Genomic DNA, 23637 nt, shown 5'->3' with positions numbered 1-23637 from the left:
GTTCTGGGTACTATCTCCAATAAATCATCATCTAATAAACTGGCAAAAAATCTTACAACTTTATAGTATAACACAAAGAACCGGCGACGACAGGGGTCGCGGGTTCGAATTCCGACCTGGGCACGTGTTCTTTGAGAGTGTCCCTTTACCAATTTCATAATATCATCACTCATCTTCATCGTTACCATTAACCAAAAGTGACAGAAAAGCGAGGCTAAATAATAAAAGCAATCAATCAATAATAATACACAGAAAAAAAACTGACCGTCAACTGACTGCCATCCGACAATATTATGGCTGTTCTGAAAGTATTAACAGGTTTTATACTATAACCAATCTAATAGTAAAAGAATATATTATGGTGCACATAATTTCAATTTATAATTATTCTCCTTTCCTTATCCAATATGATATATCGAAATTTAAATTCGAAAGTTTTCTTCTCATAATTTATCTAAATTCTGTACTCATCGCGTCTATATGTATGATTTGCACAAATGAACGTCTGTGTTTAACATTTCCAGGAGTGCCGACGCTATGTTTACTTGTTGGCAGTGCTCGAGTTGAGGGAGGAAGGGACACAGGGGATGCTATCCCCCAGTTAGGAAATTATGCTTATACACTCCCCAGCTAAGATCATCAGCGCCGTCATCTCACCACCGGTTTCACTGTCTCCATGTTGAATGAGCCGACCTTCGTGGTGGAGTGGTTAACAGTGCGCTCTACGACGAAACATTCGTATATTTTAAATATTACCAATTTAACAATGGTTAGAAATAAGAAACAAACTTAATCGCGGGGTCTGAGGGCACCTCATCAACGCCACTGATAATTACACTAAACTATTAAGGAATTGAAGTAAATATCTATTACAGAATTATAACTAGATTTGATTCACGTAGCAATCGCACTGGGGATTTATTCGACAAACGAATACATTGAGACAAATTTATCTTCGCTCTCAATAGGCGCAGCTAACGGTAGATTTTGGGACATAGCCCCCACATCCTCCCGAAAGACACCATTTACTATCTATCCTATAAACCGTTCCAGAAACTAGTATTTTTATGTCGATGAATGTACAGTCACAGGCAATAAAAATGTTTCCTGCAAGGCGTTGTGTGTGTTGCCTACCTCTACGGCGGTGGTAGAAGTTGCCATTGAACATTTGCTATTACAATCCACTTATCGCTGTAGAGTTATGCAACACACATAACGCCTTGCAGGGAAGCTAGTACTTCAGGATCTAGGCGTTTCATTTTTATTGCCGGTGACTGTACATATTATATACACAGGAGGGAGTTTGTTCGGGATAACCAAAAAATAGTTTTAGACAACCAAACATTTGTTTCAGTAGGCGGCAAACAAAAGACGACCAGTACCAATTTGTTTTAGTAATCGTGCACATTTGTTAAGAGTTAGAAAATTTGGTTAAAATTTAACTATCGGCTAAGAGTTTATTTCTTATGGTTACCAAAAACATAACCAAACGGCTTCTGTTCACCGAAACAAATCACTTTTTCCTGTGTGGGCTATTTATAGAAAAAAAAAAAAACAACTTTAAATCCTTCCATACTTAATATGTGTATCTGGAGTCCACTTTCTGCTCAGATAGGTTATTCAGGAATAAACCTGCAGTTTTAAGTGAGATCTGAGCCACGGTGCAATGCACCTCCACTGGATATCGAACCCGAGATCCCGTTTTTAAGATGACGGCATTACGACTACGCTATCGGAGAGGCCCTGCGATGCGAATCACTGAAATGAGGCCCAAGGGTAAATCGAATTCCTTGATTACATGATGACAGTGTTGTGCGAAATCCTGGGGGAAGGGGGGTAAAAAATCTTGGCCTAAAAAATCCCCCACCAAAAATTTCCGGGGGGGAGAGGTTTTGTCATAACAAAAGATAAGCAATTACTTTTAATTTCAAATATGCTTTTCTAAGAATAATATCGAAAACACACACAAATTAATGTGGTTGTGAGTGTTGAATGCATTCTCTCTCTCTCTCAAGAGATCATTAACAAATCTACACCAATACGCACAATAATTACACAAAACAAGAATGCAAGAAAATAATAAGTATGAAATCTAATTGATTTATATTAACATAAAGCACAAACTAAACAAAAACTTACACCTAATAAAATTACTTGAACAATTTCATAATTTATTAACATTTTTAACCAGTTAGTAAAGGAATTAGCTGTTTGCAATCTGATATGTATAAAAGTAACGAATAAATTTCCTTTATGTAATTAATAATAATATATTTTTAATTGAGTAATATATTTGTACATTTAACAACATTACAAATATGTACCGTGTAATTTACACATATGTTTGTGGGGGAGGGGGTTTGTAGATGAAGAACTCTACCCTACACACCAGTTTTCAATGATATCGCACCCTGGTGTTGCCCAACATGTTATGCATGATTATCAGGTTGGCAACGGGCCTGCGTGTGTTTAAAGTGAAATGCTGTTTTAGCAAGCTAAACTTAGTTATAGAATTAATGTTGGATTTAAAAGTCAAAAAATAAGGTTTCAAAAATCATTCTCCAAATATTTGGCAACATATGCCCTCCCAGTTGTCCCAAGAAAGAATCATAGACTCCAGCAAAAAAAAATTCTAAAGGGGTGCAAAAAAAAAAAAAAAAAAAAGTGCTCTGAAGTTGGACCATGGGTCACGCACACACGTTTTATTCTGCTACTTTTGGATAATCGCGACGATGAGGATGAGTGATGGAAATGATGATGAGGCCCTCACAAACAATATCCACGTTCGGGCTTTCATTTGAACCCAGGAATTTCGGTTGTGAGATCAACAGTATACCACTTAACGCGTTCGGATACCGATCTATCTTATATAATGTGTTGTAAACCGTGACGTCATGTTTACGGGCCATCGTAAAATATAACTATTTTAAGAAAAATAAAAGAAAGTGATAGAGGGGGGAGACGTAAAAAAAGAAGTTCGAGAAAGAAAGATAATAGGCGAAAGAAATAAATAAAGAAAGTGTAAAGATATGAACGAGACCAAACAGAGAGTAAAGAGGAAGTATAGAAATAATCAACAGAAGAGAGAATAAACTAGAAAACTAAAAATAATACATTCTAAGACAAAGGAATGAAGGCGAAGTTATAGAAACAGAAATAGAAAACCATAAATGGAGAAAAAGAACACAAGAAAATGACTTAAAAATTCCATGCATGGAATTAACGCAAAATCACGTATGTCATAGTGAAACGTCATCACGCTACGTTGAATATTCAACAATGAAGACACGACTGTCTGAACGTGATGGATCACTTGCAAACCGAAACGACAATAAATGCAGATAAAGAAGAGTGGATTGTTGCTTATCTTTATAAACTATAGAGGCTATACGCACCGTTCATTTATGGAGGGATTCGCTTCCAACACTCGCTCTTCTAGCTGCCGATATAACAGTGCATCCACGTAGACCCAATAGCACGCAACTATTTCCTGTCCTCCGCCGCACACTATACACGTATAACAGACAACACGTCAAAACAATTCCCGTATTTTCTCAAACGACGCCAGGTTTTGACACAAGCGCAGGCACGTACCGAGGACAGATGATAAAGGTCCCACCGAAGTCTGCAGGTGCACAATAAATAAGGAATTATCAAGTTTGCCAGAAAGCGGAATATCGCGTATCATTCTTTAAACAGCTTCCTCACAGCGCACGTCATCACCGAGTGAAAACCGACAGTGCCCGACTGGCATTATGTGCCAACTGTATTTCATTTGACATTCTATAGCTCGATCGGAACGTTGCATTGTGATGTCGTTATTGTGTTTATAATAAGGTCGATCAACACCGCTTGATAAGAGCAGTGGAATGGTAGAGCGCAAGTGGCGCTACGATAAGTTTTCCAGCTAAACACATTTCCACAGTAATAAACCTCTTGTAAATGCTTTTATACATACATATATAAGCTTTCATATATACACACAGGGGTAAAAGAATACAGGGCGTCCGGTCGCCATGGCGCCTGAATTTTCAAATTTATTTATATATTTTTTAATAACTAAAGTTCAGATAAAGAAATTTCCATTACCTTTTTTTTAAAAAGTATAGTATATGTTTTTTTTCGTTTTTGTGTGTTTTCTCTATCACGTGTATTATTAAATCAGAATAATAAATATGCCGTTGTAAATTTTTGCACTGTTGCTAGACAAATTTTAAAATCAGCATCGATATGGTACAGTTGGCATATAAGGTCACTCCGGCACAATAATTAATTATTTTTAATCCAATCTTGTATTAATTAATAATCAAACCTCTTAAGGTCGCTTTTCAAAATGTGCACCTTTATCTTGGTTGGATTCATGGCTTTCTAAGTCCGTATTTCGGGGGAGGGGGTAGAGGGAAGAAGGCTCCTGGGAAAAGGGGGCTGAATTCTTTTTAGTTTTGTCTACCCCTGTGTACACACACACACACACACATAATATTGGGTCCGTCCCCAGAAAATAGGGTCCCCTAAGTCGATCATGGACATTAAGCTGCAAACTGCGAACACAAAAAAGGGAAATGTGGACCTCCATTAGAAATGTAGAGGGGGACTGCAAAATATGGTCTCCTCTGCAAAACAAATTTCGGAAGAGGTTAGCAGGGCAAGGAATATCACCCTATGAAAAATGGCCTCCTCCGCAACAACCAATTTCCTGGTTTATTTGGTTCACTCCAGCTGTTGTAAACCTGGAAAATGCACTTGGCACGGTTGTTTCGTGGTAGATATCCTTCATACAGTATTTACAGACGGGTTTGGATTGACACGAGACAGGTTTTCCTCATTGACTGGACTGTGTCAGGTATCGTCTCGACATCATTCCTAACTTCATAACTCCACTACGGTGGAGACAATAGCTCTAGGTTGACATATTTCATTTTCAAATTATTCAAAGGCAGCTATTTCTAATACATTTTACAAGATTTGCGAGGGAGTGAACCTCCGAGCTCCTACGAGGCCAAATGGTTAGCGCTCTCGCCTCGTGCGAGCGATTCCGGGTTCGATCCCCGATGGGAGCTCGAAAACACCGTGAGTACAACATGAAAGATATGCATCTATGTCTCGAAAATTAGAAAACACCGTCCATAGGGTCCCATGCGCTGACAAGCCCTGGCCCTTGAAGGGCTCTTGCGCCAGGAGTTTCGTTTGAGCCCTTAACCTCCACTCTCGGTACTCTTCTGCGATAAATGAGACCACCCGCGGATCCAGAATTATTTTCTGGGAGGGGCACAAATATGCATAAGTCCAGAATAAGTACAATCATAAGATGTAACAAAGGAAGTATGTGTAGATATACTAAATGCAGAGAATACCATATTGCGAAGTTCAGCAAAGTTTGTTTTCGGCTTACTTTGCATTCAGATAAGCAATTAAGTCTTCCAGTATCCAGTGTGCCAAGAGCCTCCACTGGAAATCGAATGTGGGACCTCTTGATTGCAAGGCTACAGTATTAGCAGTTTTGTGAAGAAGAGTCAATTCTACAGTACTTGAATTAGCAATGATTAAAAAAAATGAAAGTCGAGAATTCACTTTCTGCGTCAAAATAATTATCAGAAACATCGGAAAGACCTGCATATGTGTGTGTGTGAACTATAATACATATTTCTTCTTTACCTCCATTACGGTAAATTTGCGTTTAAGCTCTGCCTCCATATTCTGGCTATGTCCGAAAGGTATACAAAGAGCAGACTTAAAGTATAGTCTTGACGGAAGTGACGTCACCAAGTGCAGTTCGAAAGCGCCAAGTACAGGAGCAATGAGAACCATACCGTGGAGCACGCATGATTGCAGGCTTGATCACGTGACTTCCGCACTCGTTGTCCCTTCGTTTGAAATCACGAAGGTAGAAAGCTAGCAACATAGATTAAATATACGTTATAGGCCAGCAAGTTGTTGGTTGAAGTTCTTCTAATGTGTGAATGTATGAATAAGAAGAGTTGAAAATGTTATGCGATTCCTGTGGTGAGAAACAAGTGTCTAAAACGCGGGGGAAACAACGTGTCATCAGTTTTATCTACTGATTGTATTTGGCGCTGCAGTCGAAGGGCAATTCGGAAAACTTTTCACTTCCAGTCCACGATTTCAAGACCGGCCTGCGAGACCATTCTCGGAGGATGCTCGCTTCAAGTACGGTTCTGCACCTTTCGGACACGGCCTTTATCCTTTGAAGGCCTCCCCAATGGAGTAGTATTAAAATGATAGATTTGTGAGCAAGATGTCATAAATTCGATTTCCGATGGTGAACATTCCAGTATCCAGATAATTCAGTTTCAATTAGTTTATTTGTCCTTAACTTTGTTTTATTCTTCGGCTGCAATGGAAAAGGATGTGAAGAAAGTCATGAAAGGATTCGATATTGTGTTGCTCGACCTTAATTTTGTTAAATCCGCCAATGAGTAAGACGCGTTTAGACTATTGTTCCATGAGCAGACACTAACGCCAGTGTGCTACAAAGGTGAAGTTCTGGGTCAATATTTTGCTCTGAAACACCCAGAATAAATGCAAACGAAAAAAGAGAAAAGGATTACAAGGGGAAAAGCTATCTCACCGCCATTTTGCCTAATGAGTTTTTGTGTGTGCTGTGCATGAGCAGTCACAAAGCTTGTATCCGGTTCAATCTGAAAGAAGCCCGGGGGTACATTTTTCGCGCCCCAACAAAAGGGATGCAGGACTGAGAGAGATACGTGCATTGCTTCAGCACCTAGAAGCCAATATTCAGAAGAGAGAGAATTGCATACAAATGCACGAGGAAGAAAAACACTCGTCGATTTGCATTTGTTGTCCGTGTTGTGAACGAATTGGAATTCCCACTTCGTCCGGTCAAATTAAGCACGTTAAGAAATTTTACAAAAAAAAAAAAAGTACTTTTTCTCTGCAAATTTCAAGACTTTTCCAAATTGTCCGGATTACATAACAGAGCGATGTGAAACATACTTTTATAGTAAAATAAGGCTACGAAGTAACTGTTTTTCAAAATAAAATATTAAGAAAGACATATCGATCGAGAATAGATGAAACCACTGTGAAACGCCCTCCCTTGCCCGGGAAAACAAATGCTACCACTACCTAGATAGAGGCGGCAAAATCTCCCTCGGACAAGCGAAATAGCGTTACGGTCCAGGTTAAGTTCGTGTGTAGGAACCGGTGACCGACAGTGCATAGTGATAAGCCATATCGAATAAAAACAAAGACATTGGTACTTTCAAATAACCACCTCTTTACCTGTACCCGGGAAGCGGCTAGCTGCATACCTGAAAATCACGGGTAGCGACATGCGTACAAAATGATATAGCCCAAAATTAACATGAAAATAAGTAGATTTCACTGGAGTTAGTACCTAACAATAGACCCTTTAATTGACATTAATGGGTTTTTTATTCATTTTCGAGGGGTGACGCTATTGTTAATTAATCTAGCGCCACGTGTCGTGGGTGGAGGAGGAGATGAGTCATCGATGACTCATGCACACGTGTGAGTTTGAAATTAATGGTTTTCCATTAGTGCACAAAAGACACTATTATGTATTCCGTTTTCGACCTAAGCTAACCTTTTGTTGTATATTATATATGCGTTTCTGCCGGATGTGAGTCACAGATGATTTATACTGACGTTGGAGTTTGGAATTAATGGTTTTTCCATTAAGGTACAAAAGACACTATTGTGGAGTTCGTTTTTACTCTAACCTAACACTATTGTTGTATATTATATATGCGTTTCTGCCGGATATGAGTCAGGGGTGCTTTATGCACACGTGGGAACTTGGAATTAATGGTTTTTCCATTAATGTACAAAAGACATTTTCGGCCTATTCTAAGGCGTCACGTCCGGCCATTTTGGCGTCGGTGGTGAGTCATATTTGGTATAATTAACGATCCGGATTTACCCGTATTCAACCGGTGCCGACGCGTTCGATCGGAGGTAGAAGATATTATAACACATGTTCGCTTTAAAGGCGAAGAAATTGAACGATGTATTCTATATGAAAACGAAGTATGCGAGCGGAATCCATGTTAATAATATTAACCTGTTACGGAATAACCTGTTATGTGGTTGCATTCATCGGCACCCCCAAACCGCGCGCGTTCATGGACACGCGTGGGGGAAGAAAGGGTCGCCATTGTTACGGTCCCCTTCGCTTGGTCTTCTTCCGAAGTTGAATGGAAGTCAAGTGTCGCCAAATTTTTACACACGAGTATTGATTTTTTTTGAGGTTCCAATTTTATTTGGTGGAAGTAATCTACGCGGTATTTCTGCCGCCTTTCGTAACATTGCAAAGACTATTTGAGCAAAACCGTAAGGAATTTGGCTGAACTAGGAACATTCAGTTCCAGTATCTACAAGTTAAAGTGGATGGCATCCACTATTTGCCCTTATTTCGGGGTTGCGAACCACGGACCATTTGATTATTGCCTTATAAACATCAGGATTCACGTAAAATTGACCAGATGTTTTTACTGTTAGGGACAATATTTCGCATTTTTTGTGTATTTTTACTCAGAAAACGCTATTTGAACGATTCAAGCAAGAGTTCGCATGGCAATTTAGACACACAAACTGTGTTTCTTCAACTTTAGCTGAAATTTAGGTTTATTTTTTTACTCTAATATCACAATTTCTTCTATTCAGACAACATTTTTTATTAAATTTTGGATTCACAAAGACATTTTTCAACTTTTAACTTGTTATTTTAAAAGTTTATTTCCATTTTTTACTCTATTATCACAATTTCTTCTATTCAGGCAACATTTTTTATTAAATTTTGGACTCACAAAGACATTTTTCAACTTTTAACTTGCTATTTTAAAAGTTTATTTCCATTTTTACTCTAATATCACAATTTCATCTATTCTGGCAGGAGTGTTTATTCCAGTTTAGACTTGCAAAGATATTTTTTTCAACTTCTTTTATTAATTTTTCTATTTATTGCCTTTTGTATCTTATATTTATTAATTCTTAACTTTGAGTTTTGTTCTTTATTTAAAGAATTTCTCTAATCACTAAGGAAGAAGTACTTTTAAGTAAAACTGTACCCACAAACTTTATTATTACTATTATTATTAGTATTATTATTATTATTGTTGTTGTTTTTTGTTTTGATGAAGTTGTTGAATCTTGTTGTTGTTGTTAGGGTTTATTGACTTCCACTACGGTATTTTTGGTTTGCTTCGTAGGAAAGTTTGTTTATTTTAGAGTTTCCTCGGTATTTTCTTACTGTTAGGGTAGGTAAAGTTTCCTAAATATATGAGTAGGGTTCCATATATTCTTGTTCTTGCATGTTTTTCATATGATGTGATCACCACAACTCTCCAAGTGCTTTTACTGCATGTTTCCATTTTTATTGAGGCTTAGTGATTCCTAGAGCCACTTTATGCATGAGAGAAAGCTTGAAAATTTTGATCTCAGATAGCCGTCAACCTTATGTCAGAGTATTTTCGAGTATATTTTAGTCTTATTATGGCCCACTAGAATATCACGGCTTGCTTATTTTTTAAGTATGTTGCGCAGTTATTGTATTTTTGCTTTTGCTTTCTAGATAAACTGTATGAAATGTTTAATATTTGTACTTTTTGCACTTATAAGAGGCCAAACTTTTACTGTAACTAAAATTATTATGTCTCTAGGCACTGAAACCCCTTTACCAAGAGTACTATAACTGCATGTTTATTAATATTGTTTCTTTCATCCCTCAAATATAACAATTTAACAATATAATGACTAATCACAGGACAAGTCGATGTTAGCAGATGACTACGTGGCTCTTAAGTCCACCTGCCAAACTTTTCTTACCATGCTATTTACTCTTATAGTTTTTTATTCGGGGTACATTTCAAGTACTACTTGACTTTTTGAGTGTTTGATTAACACCAGGGGTTATTTGTATCTGTTATGCTGTATTATTTGAGGCTTCTAATTTTTATTCTACAATCACTATATGTCCATGAGAACTAAATTCCACTGACTGAAGCTTAAAGCTTAGGCTCTGCAGCATGTTGAATGGTTAAGCACTGGTCAATATGAATTTTACAGAGGCTAGTAGGAGGCATAGGAACACACGCCAGAGCATTATTAGCGTGCAAGAAGCACTTTCAGGGAGTACTACGAGGAAACGAAGTTGATTTTTTTGAGGGCTTTACCAGTTACACAGCCAATATTTGCTATTTCAAGTAACTACATGTACCACAACATTTTACAGCCCAACACTAACTAGACTTCAATTTATACTATATTAGGGGCTAAATGTAGCAAGAACACTGATTGTACATACTTTTGAGAATCCAACTATATCAGGATTTTTTCTATGTAAGTATATTTTTATTGATTACTAACTTTAACAGACCAATCAGGAAGACATCAAAATTCACTAAACTTAGTACTTAGTGTAGGTGATTGCATGAAAAGTAGAAATTATAACATCCACAAGATTTCGCTTTTTTTTTGCTTTTGTGACTAATCGTGACGCTGAGGATGAATGGATGGCCAAAAATCTTAAGGACTGGATGTATTTTACCACTACAGACGCCTATGTAGAAACACTAGAGTACTGTTAGCTTTCAAAATTGAGGATATACTGTACTGTTTCTTAAATATTTTGTACTTGGCACGTTACAGTTATATCCATTTCAGGACAAATATTGCTAAAACTCTCAAATTTACTGGTACAAGTTGATATTTCTGCTATCAGAGGAATTAACAACCCTATTTTACAAACAAATGGTATTGTTTACACTTTATTTACTTCAATCTGAGACTAATATTTTACAGTAATTGAATCATTCAGCCCTAGTCAATACTTTACTGCATCAGAAAGTTTGTTATTAATCTAATAAGTATGCTATTTTGTGATATTCTAATGCAAACGTTGTTTAATTCACTGGTTATAATGCAAACTTTTGCACAAATTCGATATATTCACTACCTTCAAACCAAACAATTGTACTTATTTAGCGCATTTCATTTATATTTCTTGTAATTAACTTATGTTTCTTATAATTAACAAACTAAACTAATTACTTTGGCATGTTAAAAACCTTATTTTTTACTATTTCCTATTCTATCAGGTTCTATATTGCTGTTTTTATCAATTATGTAAGACCACACTCTGGTAAATGCACATAGAGTATTAGTAATCCCAAAGTGGTGTTTTTGGTGCCCAAGTTCAGATGAGAGTCTGCTATGTGCCTTTTGCAGGGGATTGCATGTGAAGTGTATGCATATTGAGCATTATTGAGTGTGTAGGCTTCCAAGTTTTGCTGTTATTTTCCTATAATTCTGCGAGACTGTAGAGAGTTCTCCCTTTTCAACCAGTTTTCTTTCATTGATTGGATACTTTTTGGGAACTTAGCAGTTTTTTATGTTATGAAGCAGATTGTTGTAGAATATTTTGCATGGTATTTTGTGATATTGAGTGCCTGCTGTAACGGAAGTAAGTATCTTTCCTTCTTGTGTTGATGTTCTCGTGTAGGTTTCCTATTTTCGGTCAAGTTGCAGTAGGGAACTTAACAGTTTTTTATGTTATGAAGCAGATTGTTGTAGAATATTTTGCATGGTCTTTTGTGATATTGAGTGGGTGCTGTAATGGTAGTAAGTATCTTTCCTTTTTGTGTTGATGTTCTTGTGTAGGTTTCCTATTTTCTGTCAAGTTGCAGTACTTAGAATAATCGCTATTGTCTTATTGATCTACGAAGCTCCTTTGAATAATCATTTGCATGTGACCCTATACTCCACGCTGTACTTTGTTCTGGGAGCTATCTTTTGAAGCCTTGGCATTCTGCTAGTACAGTATTATTATCGTAGAGGTAAATTAGTTCGTGAAAATATGTATTTTTCTGATTAACTATAGTCGCTTAGTTGTTCTAGCAGGTATAAGTAGTTACTGCTGATTTTGTTAATTTTCTATTCGCAGGGGCTATGTATGATGTAGCGTATTTGTGTTGGCTGTCCCTTTTATTCCTATGTTGTTGAGTTTCTCCATAAGCATGTCCTGTTTTACTCTATTCTATGCCTTGTTGCTGCTAGATATCTGAGGTATGTTGCTGGTTCATATCTGAGGTAGCTTGTTTGACTATCTATTATTTTTGCTATGGCTGTGGCTATTGATGTCCCTTTCTGAATTCCATGTTGGTTTCTGTTTATCCTTGTTGCTGCTTGTTATCTGAGTTAGGTTGTTTGACTTCAGGACTATCCTTTTTTAACTTTATTGTTGATTGCTGTTTTGTTTATTTCCTTATTTGTTTTTATTTGTTTACTGAATCTATTTGTTTTGTGTCTTGTAATATTATTTACTATAGTAACAAAATTATTTTTCTTCCATCCAACATTTATTATTCTGAGCAACAGAACTTCTCCTTTTTTCCCATATATTTGATTATTTCTGGTGTAAAAGTACAATTTTTACAAAGTTAATGTTTAAAAGTACAATTTTTTCAAAGTTAATGTTTTAAAAGTACAATTTTTTCAAAGTTAATAATTTAAAAGTACAATTTTTTCAAAGTGAATGTTTTAAAAGTACAATTTTTACAAAGTTAATGTTTTAAAAATACTATTCTTTCAAAGTTAATAATTTAAGAGTACAATTCTTCTGCTATTTGAACTTTTGTACAATTTTGTTATTGTTGTTAAAATAAATATGTTAGTTGATATAAAATTACAGTAAATTTTCATGAATTTATATATTAAATTTCAAAATAGTGTTACTTGCTAAAGATAGCGGACAAAATAAATTAAACTTTGACAAATACCGAACAAAAAATATACAAGTATGTTGATAGAATATCAATTTTTAAGAAATAATTTTGTTACTATAGTAAATAATATTACAAGACACAAAACAAATAGATTCAGTAAACAAATAAAAACAAATAAGGAAATAAACAAAACAGCAATCAACAATAAAGTTAAAAAAGGATAGTCCTGAAGTCAAACAACCTAACTCAGATAACAAGCAGCAACAAGGATAAACAGAAACCAACATGGAATTCAGAAAGGGACATCAATAGCCACAGCCATAGCAAAAATAATAGATAGTCAAACAAGCTACCTCAGATATGAACCAGCAACATACCTCAGATATCTAGCAGCAACAAGGCATAGAATAGAGTAAAACAGGACATGCTTATGGAGAAACTCAACAACATAGGAATAAAAGGGACAGCCAACACAAATACGCTACATCATACATAGCCCCTGCGAATAGAAAATTAACAACATCAGCAGTAACTACTTATACCTGCTAGAACAACTAAGCGACTATAGTTAATCAGAAAAATACATATTTTCACGAACTAATTTACCTCTACGATAATAATACTGTACTAGCAGAATGCCAAGGCTTCAAAAGATAGCTCCCAGAACAAAGTACAGCGTGGAGTATAGGGTCACATGCAAATGATTATTCAAAGGAGCTTCGTAGATCAATAAGACAATAGCGATTATTCTAAGTACTGCAACTTGACAGAAAATAGGAAACCTACACAAGAACATCAACACAAAAAGGAAAGATACTTACTACCATTACAGCACCCACTCAATATCACAAAAGACCATGCAAAATATTCTACAACGATCTGCTTCATAACATAAAAAACTGTTAAGTTCCCTACTGCAACTTGACCGAAAATAGGAAACCTACACGAGAACATCAACACAAGAAGGAAAGATACTTACTTCCGTTACAGCAGGCACTCAATATCACAAAAGACCATGCAAAATATTCTACAACAATCTGCTTCATAACATAAAAAACTGCTAAGTTCCCAAAAAGTATCCAATCAATGAAAGAAAACTGGTTGAAAAGGGAGAACTCTCTACAGTCTCGCAGAATTATAGGAAAATAACAGCAAAACTTGGAAGCCTACACACTCAATAATGCTCAATATGCATACACTTCACATGCAATCCCCTGCAAAAGGCACATAGCAGACTCTCATCTGAACTTGGACACCAAAAACACCACTTTGGGATTACTAATACTCTATGTGCATTTACCAGAGTGTGGTCTTACATAATTGATAAAAACAGCAATATAGAACCTGATAGAATAGGAAATAGTAAAAAATAAGGTTTTTAACATGCCAAAGTAATTAGTTTAGTTTGTTAATTATAAGAAACATAAGTTAATTACAAGAAATATAAATGAAATGCGCTAAATAAGTACAATTGTTTGGTTTGAAGGTAGTGAATATATCGAATTTGTGCAAAAGTTTGCATTATAACCAGTGAATTAAACAACGTTTGCATTAGAATATCACAAAATAGCATACTTATTAGATTAATAACAAACTTTCTGATGCAGTAAAGTATTGACTAGGGCTGAATGATTCAATTACTGTAAAATATTAGTCTCAGATTGAAGTAAATAAAGTGTAAACAATACCATTTGTTTGTAAAATAGGGTTGTTAATTCCTCTGATAGCAGAAATATCAACTTGTACCAGTAAATTTGAGAGTTTTAGCAATATTTGTCCTGAAATGGATATAACTGTAACGTGCCAAGTACAAAATATTTAAGAAACAGTACAGTATATCCTCAATTTTGAAAGCTAACAGTACTCTAGTGTTTCTACATAGGCGTCTGTAGTGGTAAAATACATCCAGTCCTTAAGATTTTTGGCCATCCATTCATCCTCAGCGTCACGATTAGTCACAAAAGCAAAAAAAAAGCGAAATCTTGTGGATGTTATAATTTCTACTTTTCATGCAATCACCTACACTATAGTACTAAGTTTAGTGAATTTTGTTGTCTTCCTGATTGGTCTGTTAAAGTTAGTAATCAATAAAAATATACTTACATAGAAAAAATCCTGATATAGTTGGATTCTCAAAAGTATGTACAATCAGTGTTCTTGCTACATTTAGCCCCTAATATAGTATAAATTGAAGTCTAGTTAGTGTTGGGCTGTAAAATGTTCTGGTACATGTAGTTACTTGAAATAGCAAATATTGGCTGTGTAACTGGTAAAGCCCTCAAAAAAATCAACTTCGTTTCCTCGTAGTACTCCCTGAAAGTGCTTCTTGCACGCTAATAATGCTCTGGCGTGTGTTCCTATGCCTCCTACTAGCCTCTGTAAAATTCATATTAACCAGTGCTTAACCATTCAACATGCTGCAGAGCCTAAGCTTTAAGCTTCAGTCAGTGGAATTTAGTTCTCATGGACATATAGTGATTGTAGAATAAAAATTAGAAGCCTCAAATAATACAGCATAACAGATACAAATAACCCCTGGTGTTAATCAAACACTCAAAAAGTCAAGTAGTACTTGAAATGTACCCCGAATAAAAAACTATAAGAGTAAATAGCATGGTAAGAAAAGTTTGGCAGGTGGACTTAAGAGCCACGTAGTCATCTGCTAACATCGACTTGTCCTGTGATTAGTCATTATATTGTTAAATTGTTATATTTGAGGGATGAAAGAAACAATATTAATAAACATGCAGTTATAGTACTCTTGGTAAAGGGGTTTCAGTGCCTAGAGATATAATAATTTTAGTTACAGTAAAAGTTTGGCCTCTTATAAGTGCAAAAAGTACAAATATTAAACATTTCATACAGTTTATCTAGAAAGCAAAAGCAAAAATACAATAACTGCGCAACATACTTAAAAAATAAGCAAGCCGTGATATTCTAGTGGGCCATAATAAGACTAAAATATACTCGAAAATACTCTGACATAAGGTTGACGGCTATCTGAGATCAAAATTTTCAAGCTTTCTCTCATGCATAAAGTGGCTCTAGGAATCACTAAGCCTCAATAAAAATGGAAACATGCAGTAAAAGCACTTGGAGAGTTGTGGTGATCACATCATATGAAAAACATGCAAGAACAAGAATATATGGAACCCTACTCATATATTTAAGAAACTTTACCTACCCTAACAGTAAGAAAATACCGAGGAAACTCTAAAATAAACAAACTTTCCTACGAAGCAAACCAAAAATACCGTAGTGGAAGTCAATAAACCCTAACAACAACAACAACATTCAACAACTACATCAAAACAAAAAACAACAATAATAATAATAATAATAATAGTAATAATAAAGTTTGTGGGTACAGTTTTACTTAAAAGTACTTCTTCCTTAGTGATTAGAGAAATTCTTTAAATAAAGAACAAAACTCAAAGTTAAGAATTAATAAATATAAGATACAAAAGGCAATAAATAGAAAAATTAATAAAAGAAGTTGAAAAAATTATCTTTGCAAGTCTAAACTGGAATAAACACTCCTGCCAGAATAGATGAAATTGTGATATTAGAGTAAAAATGGAAATAAACTTTTAAAATAGCAAGTTAAAAATTGAAAAATGTCTTTGTGAATCCAAAATTTAATAAAAAATGTTGCCTGAATAGAAGAAATTGTGATATTAGAGTAAAAAATAAACCTAAACTTCAGCTAAAGTTGAAGAAACACAGTTTGTGTGTCTAAATTGCCATGCGAACTCTTGCTTGAATCGTTCAAATAGCGTTTTCTGAGTAAAAATACACAAAAAATGCGAAATATTGTCTCTAACAGTAAAAACATCTGGTCAATTTTACGTGAATCCTGATGTTTATAAGGCAATAATCAAATGGACTGTGGTTCGCAACCCCGAAATAAGGGCAAATAGTGGATACCATCCACTTTAACTTGTAGATACTGGAACTGAATGTTCCTAGTTCAGCCAAATTCCTTACGGATTTGGTTAAATAGTCTTTGCAATGTTACGAAAGGCGGCAGAAATACCGCGTAGATTACTTCCACCAAATAAAATTGGAACCTCAAAGAAAATCAATACTCGTGTGTAAAAATTTGGCGACACTTGCCTTCCATTCAACTTCGGAAGAAGACCAAGCGAAGGGGACCGTAACAATGGCGACCCTTTCTTCCCCACGCGTATCCATGAACGCGCGCGGTTTGGGGGTGCCGATGAATGCAACCACATAACAGGTTCTTCCGTAACAGGTTAATATTATTAACATGGATTCCGCTCGCATACTTCGTTTGCATATAGGATACATCGTTCAATTTCTTCGCCTTTAAAGCGAACATGTGTTATAATATCTTCTACCTCCGATCGAACGCGTCGACACCGGTTGAATTCGGGTAAATCCGGATCCTTAATTATACCAAATATGACTCACCACCGACACCAAAATGGCCGGACGTGACGCCTTAGAATAGGCCGAAAATGTGTTTTGTACCTTAATGGAAAAACCATTAATTCCAAGTTCCCACGTGTGCATAAAGCACCCCTGACTCATATCCGGCAGAAACGCATATATAATATACAACAATAGTGTTAGAATAGTCCGAAAACGAACTCCACAATAGTGTCTTTTGTACCTTAATGGAAAAACCATTAATTCCAAACTCCAACGTCTGTATAAATCATCTGTGACTCATATCCGGCAGAAACGCATATATAATATACAACAAAAGGTTAGCTTAGGTCGAAAACGGAATACATAATAGTATCTTTTGTGCACTAATGGAAAACCATTAATTTCAAACTCACACGTGTGCATGAGTCATCGATGACTCATCTCCTCCTCCACCCACGACACGTGGCGCTAGATTAATTAACAATAGCGTCACCCCTCGAAAATGAATAAAAAAGCCATTAATGTCAATTAAAATGATGATTTATTGCTTTTATCTCGGATACCATCTACTAAAGTGCAATCTTTATACTAAAATATTGAAAAAAGGCATATTTATTTACATAAAAGTGTGTACACATGTGTTTGTCTGCGTGTACTTTTAGATAAATTGATAAAAAAGCAATATAGTTATAAATCAAAGACTATACCTAATAATATTAATTTCAAAATAAGCTGATAGAAAAAGATACGTATAATAACTACAGTATAAGCTTTTAATTTTTGTTAATTACAAAAACTAAAAGTTAAATACAGTAAATAAACCTGGTCCCTTACATTGGAAAAAAGGAACATAAATTGAGACTATTTGAAAATAAGATCCTTAGGAAAATATTTGGGCCTAAAACAGATGAGAAGACAAATGAGTGGAGAAGGTTACATAAATTAGAAGTACATAATTTGTATTCATGTCCAGATATTATTAGAATGATTAAATCAAGAAGACTTAGGTGTGTAGATCATGTGGTACGAATGGGAGAGGAAAGAAGAGTATACAGGATTCTTGTTGGGAAACCTGATGGTAAAAGATCAATAGGAAGACCAAAACAAAGATGGAGGGATAATGTAGAGATGGACCTAAAGGAAATTGGTGGGGAAGGAAAGGAGTATATAGATCTTGCTCAGGACAGGGACAGATGAAAGGCATGTGTTGCTGCAGCCATGAAACTTCGGGTTTAAGAAGGGTAGAGAGTTAGTTAGTTATACATTAAATAAGCATAATATTTGGATTGTACGTAGAGAATATAACAAATGTACAATGCATTGTGCGAAAACTGTCAACTTTGCATTATAAGCAGAAAATTAAACCAGTTTGCCCTAGAAATACATTTTAAGAATAACCCAAAATAGCATGCGTAATAGAAAATTAAGAAAACTTTCTGATGCATAAAAGTACTGACTAGTGCTGAATGAATCAATTACTGTAAAATATTATTCTCTGATTCAAGTAATTTAACTGTATCTTTTGTGTGTAAAATATAATTGTTAGTTGAACTGATAAGTACAAATATTAACTTTATACGCCTTTATGCACTCTAAATAACATAACTTTGATATATAAATTAGTAACAATTTGTTAAAATTAAGTTAAAGTGTAGAATTGTTTTCTTAAATAAATATAAAGTAGTAAAAATACTAAACAAATAATTTCTTCTTTTCCTATTTAAAGAATGCCAAGCAGTGTAAACCAGTTGTTAGTGGCTAAATAACATAAAATTTGAAGGCAGTAACAATATTTTTAAAAAATACTGTTTTTTACCTAACTTTGTGAATTAAATACTAGTACATTTTGTCAAATTATAAATAAAATATACCTATTTCTTTGGTATTTGTACTAAAGTGAAGAAAATGTTACTAAAACTTGGCTAGTACAGCAAATCTTAGACTTTTAGCTTTATTTGTCCGTAACTGGATATAATTGTAACTTGTTAATCTCGCCAAACACAATTTTTACCTCAATTTTGGAAGCTAGCTGAACTTTAGCGTTTCGAATTACATATAGTGAAGGCCTCTATAGTGGAGAAATACACCCAGTCTGTAAAAATTTGGAAATGTTGTCTCCTTCTCTGTCGAACCAGACCAAGAGTGTTCTCAGGTGTTTCAATATATTTCTTAACATAACTATAACTTTTTAAAAATGCAGGTAGCTTAGTTTGTATAGCGCTAGGCTTTTAACCTATCTGTCCAGGGTTCAAGTCCCTGGCAGGGTTGTTACAATTTTAGATTTTGTCATCGGATCTTGTGCAGACTTCAAATTTCATAAGTTATAAGCAATCTAAGTTAATTTTGGGAGTGGGCCAAATTGGTTCCTCATATAAAAAGCAATGACCAAATTGGTCGTAGCGCCTATGACCCTACTTGGGTTCATCCTCCAAAACATCTGCTTCGAGTCTCCGATGCCATGGTGGAGCCCGTTCAGGTTCTACCGCCCACAAGTGCGTTCCTTCGCCAATCCAGCGAAGGTGAGAATAATAGAGCGCAACCCTCTAAGTATACATTCAGCTCACTGTTGGTCACCCCTTGATCTAGTTATTTTCATGCAATCACCTACATTTAGTGAATTTTGCCGTCTTTCTGTTTGATCTGTTAAATAAGCCAGTCAATAAAAATATACTTACATAGAAAAATCCTGATATAGTTGGATTCTCAAAAATATATACAATCAGTGTTCTTGATACATTTAGCACCTGAGATAGTATAAATCAAAATCTAGTTAGTGTTGGCATGTGTGCTTCTGGTACATGTAGTTACTTGAAAAAGCAAATATTGGTTGTGTAAAAAATAGCCTCCTTGTGAAACAATGAAAAATTAACATTATATCCTCATAGCATTAGTTGCAACTGCTTCTTGCAGATTAACAAAGCTCTGGCGTGTGGTCGTACGTCACCTATAATCCTTTGTAAGGTTCGTGTTGTCCTATAAATTGTCGATATACATGCTAAGTCCCTAGTTACAGCCTAAGCTTTTAGCTTCAATAAATGTATTTTAGTCCTCGGAGACATATATTGATCTTAGAGTAAAAAATAAACCTCGTATAATAAACCAAATGGAAATATCCCAAGTGTTGATGCACCCAAAGAAGCCAGTAATACTTCAAAAATACCTTGAAAAAGGCTATAAAGCTAAATAATTCTTCTAGAATAGTAAAAAAGTTTGGAAAGTGGACCTAGGCCCCTAAGCCGTCTGTTAACTTCGTATTGTAATTATATTGTTAAATTGTTATATGTAAGGGGAAAAAACAATATTAGTAAGCGTCCAAATATGGACCCTCGGTAAAGGGGTTTCAGACCTCATAGACACATCATAATTTTCGTTACACTAAAAAATTGCCCTCGTATAAAAGCAAATAGTTGAAATGTTAAACATTTCGTGTACTTTATCCAGTAAGCCTTAGCTAGAAATACAATAAATGCGTTACAGACATAAAAATTAAGCAAGCTTTGATATTCTAGTGGCACATAATAAGTATAAAATATCCTTTAAAATACTCTGACAAATAGTTGTGGGTTGTCTGAGATCAAAATTTTCAAGTCCTCTCTCCTCTCTCCTGCATAAATAGGCTCTAGAATTCACTAAGCCTCAAAATAATATTGGGTACATAAAATAAAAAGCAGATGGAGAGTGGTGCTGATCGCATCATCTCCAAAATAGCAAAAACAAAAGTATATAGAGCTCTATCTGGTATATTTAGAAAACTTTTACCTAGTATAGCAGTAACAAAATACTCAGCAAACTCTAAAATAAACAAACTTTCCTACGTGGCAGGCGTAACCTGCCCTAAATAAATACATATAGAAATACAGAACCAAAAATAGCATAGTGGAAATCAGTAAACCCTAATAATAATAATAATAATAATATATTCTGTGGCTTACATTTTAGCTAAAAGTACTTTTTTTTAGTGTTTTTGAAAAAATTAAATAAATACTAAACTCTAAGTTAAAAATTTGTGAATGTATATATGATACAAAACAAAATAAATAAAAATTAATACATACCCTGCAAAAAATCAATAAAAAAGTTGAAAACCTCTCTTTGTGCATCCAAAATATAATAACAAATCCTTCCTGACTGATTAAATTGTGTTATTTGAGTAATAATAAGCCTAAACTTGTAAAATAAAAGGGTAGAACTTGTCAAGACATACTTTTGCATCCAAAATATAATTCAAAACACATCTAAATTGTGTTATTTGAGTAAACTAGAGAATAATCCTGTAAACTTGGAAAAAATCTCTCTCTCTCTCTCACTCTCTCTCTCTGTGTGTGTGTGTGTGTGTGTGTCTTTGAGAGTCCAAAATGTAATAAAAATGGTGCCTGAATAATATAAATAGTGTCATTTGAGTAAATATTAGGCTAAACTTTAAAAATAAACAAATAAAAGTTGAGAACACACACTTTGTGTGTCGAAAATGTAACTAAAAATCTTTCCTGAACAGATAGAATTGTGTTATTTGAGTAATAATAAGCCTAAACTTGTGAAATAAACAGATAGAAGTTGAAAACACACACTTTGTGTGTCGAAAATGCGACTAAAAGTCTTTCCTGAACAGATTGAATTGTATTATTTTGGTAATAATAAGCCTAAACTTGTGAAATAAACAGATAGAAGTTGAGAACACACACTTTGTGTGTCGAAAATGTAACTAAAAGTCTATCCTGAACAGATTGAATTGTATTATTTTGGTAATAATAAGCCTAAACTTGTGAAATAAACAGATAGAAGTTGAGAACACACACTTTGTGTGTCGAAAATGTAACTAAAAGTCTATCCTGAACAGATAGAATTGTGTTATTTGAGTAAAAAATAGGCATAAACTTGTAAATAATAAATTAAAAGTTGAAAAAATCTCTTTGTAAATACAAAATTTAATAAAAAATGTTGCCTGAATAGTACAAATAGTGTTATTTTGGTAAAAATTAACATAAAGTTGTAAAATAATAAGTTAAAAGTTGAAAAAATGTCTTTGTGAGTCCAAAATTTAATAAAAAATGTTGCCTGATTAGTACAAATAGTGTTATTTTGGTAAAAAATTAATATAAAGTTGTAAAATAATAAATTAAACGTAGAAAAAAATGTCTTTGTGAGTCCAAAATTTAATAAAAAATGTTGCTTGAATAGTACAAATAGTGTTATTTTGGTAAAAAATTAACTTAAAGTTGTAAAATAATAAGTTAAAAGTTGAAAAAATGTCTTTGAGTCCAAAATTTAATAAAAGTGTTGCCTGAATAGTACAAATAGTGTTATTTTGGTAAAAAATTAACATAAAATTGTAAAATAATAAGTTAAAAAGTTGTAAAAATATCTTTGCGAGTCCAAAATTTAATAAAAAATGTTGCCTGAATAGTACAAATAGTGTTATTTTTGTAAAAATAAGGATAAGCTGTGAAAATGTTTGACATAAAGTCAAAGTTTGGTAAAAAATAAACTCAAAATTAAGTTAAATAGCACACAGTAACATACATTTACTACCTAAATCAATAATCAAAGGGTCCTAGGTTCGTTACCCCGTGATAAAAGCAAATGGTGAAAACTGTAGGCCCCGTCCCTAATAGCTCTCCCTTCTTCATAGTACAGATAAAAAAAAAACCTGCGCTAAAGCGTCCTGTGCCTTGAAGGCAAACCTGAGCGGAATATTAATTGGCGGCGGAAACCGGTTCTACAAGCGACGCATAGCTTCAGAGATTTGACCCTTGCTGCGCATTCTCAGACATTCTTTGTTGTCTGGTTGAATCCCTCCCCTGCCCTACAGTATTGCATAGCTTTCCCCTGTTCTTGCGTACTGGTTAACCTTGAAAAAAACCGGTTCTGAAAACCTACCGACGCGTTCTCTGATTGGTCAATCAGGTTCTTCCTTTGTCCTGACGTTGTGACGTCATTTGACCTTGAGCGCGCTTCCCCAAAATTCCTTTCTCCTCTACCTGCGCTGAATATTAATTCATTCTCTCTGTCTACCTTCACAGCCGAGTCGAGATTCTGAGACAGTATTCTGTCTAGCGTGTGAGACCATCGTGTTTCATAACATGATGAAATTATTACATAGTACTAATTAATAATATTACATATCGCGGGTTCGAGTACCGGGACCGTCCCCAATCGTAATTGGACCTGTACCTACAGCCATTACCATCGTTCATAGCGGTTCATAAACCATAGAAAACTTATTTTCAATATTATAAACATTAATTATTATAGTTTCATACATTACATACTTTGCAGTAATGAATATAAAACCATATGCATAGCGTTTAGTACCTCTAATTACCTTCTATATACATATTTTTCATAAAATAAATAATTATATATTCATAAAAAGTTATAAACATGCAAATACATAAATGTAAAGTATTCTAAGTACATGCTAATTTATTCATATTATGCAAATTAGTTCTTAATTACGTGCAAATTAATTAACACCCGTGCACTAATTGTCCTTGGCGCGGATACCATCTACTCGCCT

General features: G+C 34.7%; 1 protein-coding gene across 2 annotated transcripts in view; it reads right to left on the bottom strand.

The window, feature by feature from the left end:
- Positions 1 to 23637, bottom strand: part of mtgo (miles to go) — a 596892-nt gene that overhangs the window by 482705 nt on the left and 90550 nt on the right. The window contains exon 1 of one of the 2 annotated variants that reach the window (XM_083118287.1): positions 3396 to 3725. The exons of the other annotated variant lie outside the window; for it this stretch is intronic. The gene's annotated coding sequence lies outside the window, so the exon portion shown is untranslated. Of the gene's footprint in view, positions 1 to 3395; positions 3726 to 23637 lie in introns of those variants that run through there. 2 annotated transcript variants of the gene reach the window in all.

The sequence above is a fragment of the Lepisma saccharinum genome, chromosome 3 (assembly GCF_977018435.1).
Source record: "Lepisma saccharinum chromosome 3, izLepSacc3.1, whole genome shotgun sequence".
NCBI lineage: Eukaryota > Metazoa > Arthropoda > Insecta > Zygentoma > Lepismatidae > Lepisma > Lepisma saccharinum.
This window is presented reverse-complemented; position numbering and strand designations above follow the sequence as displayed.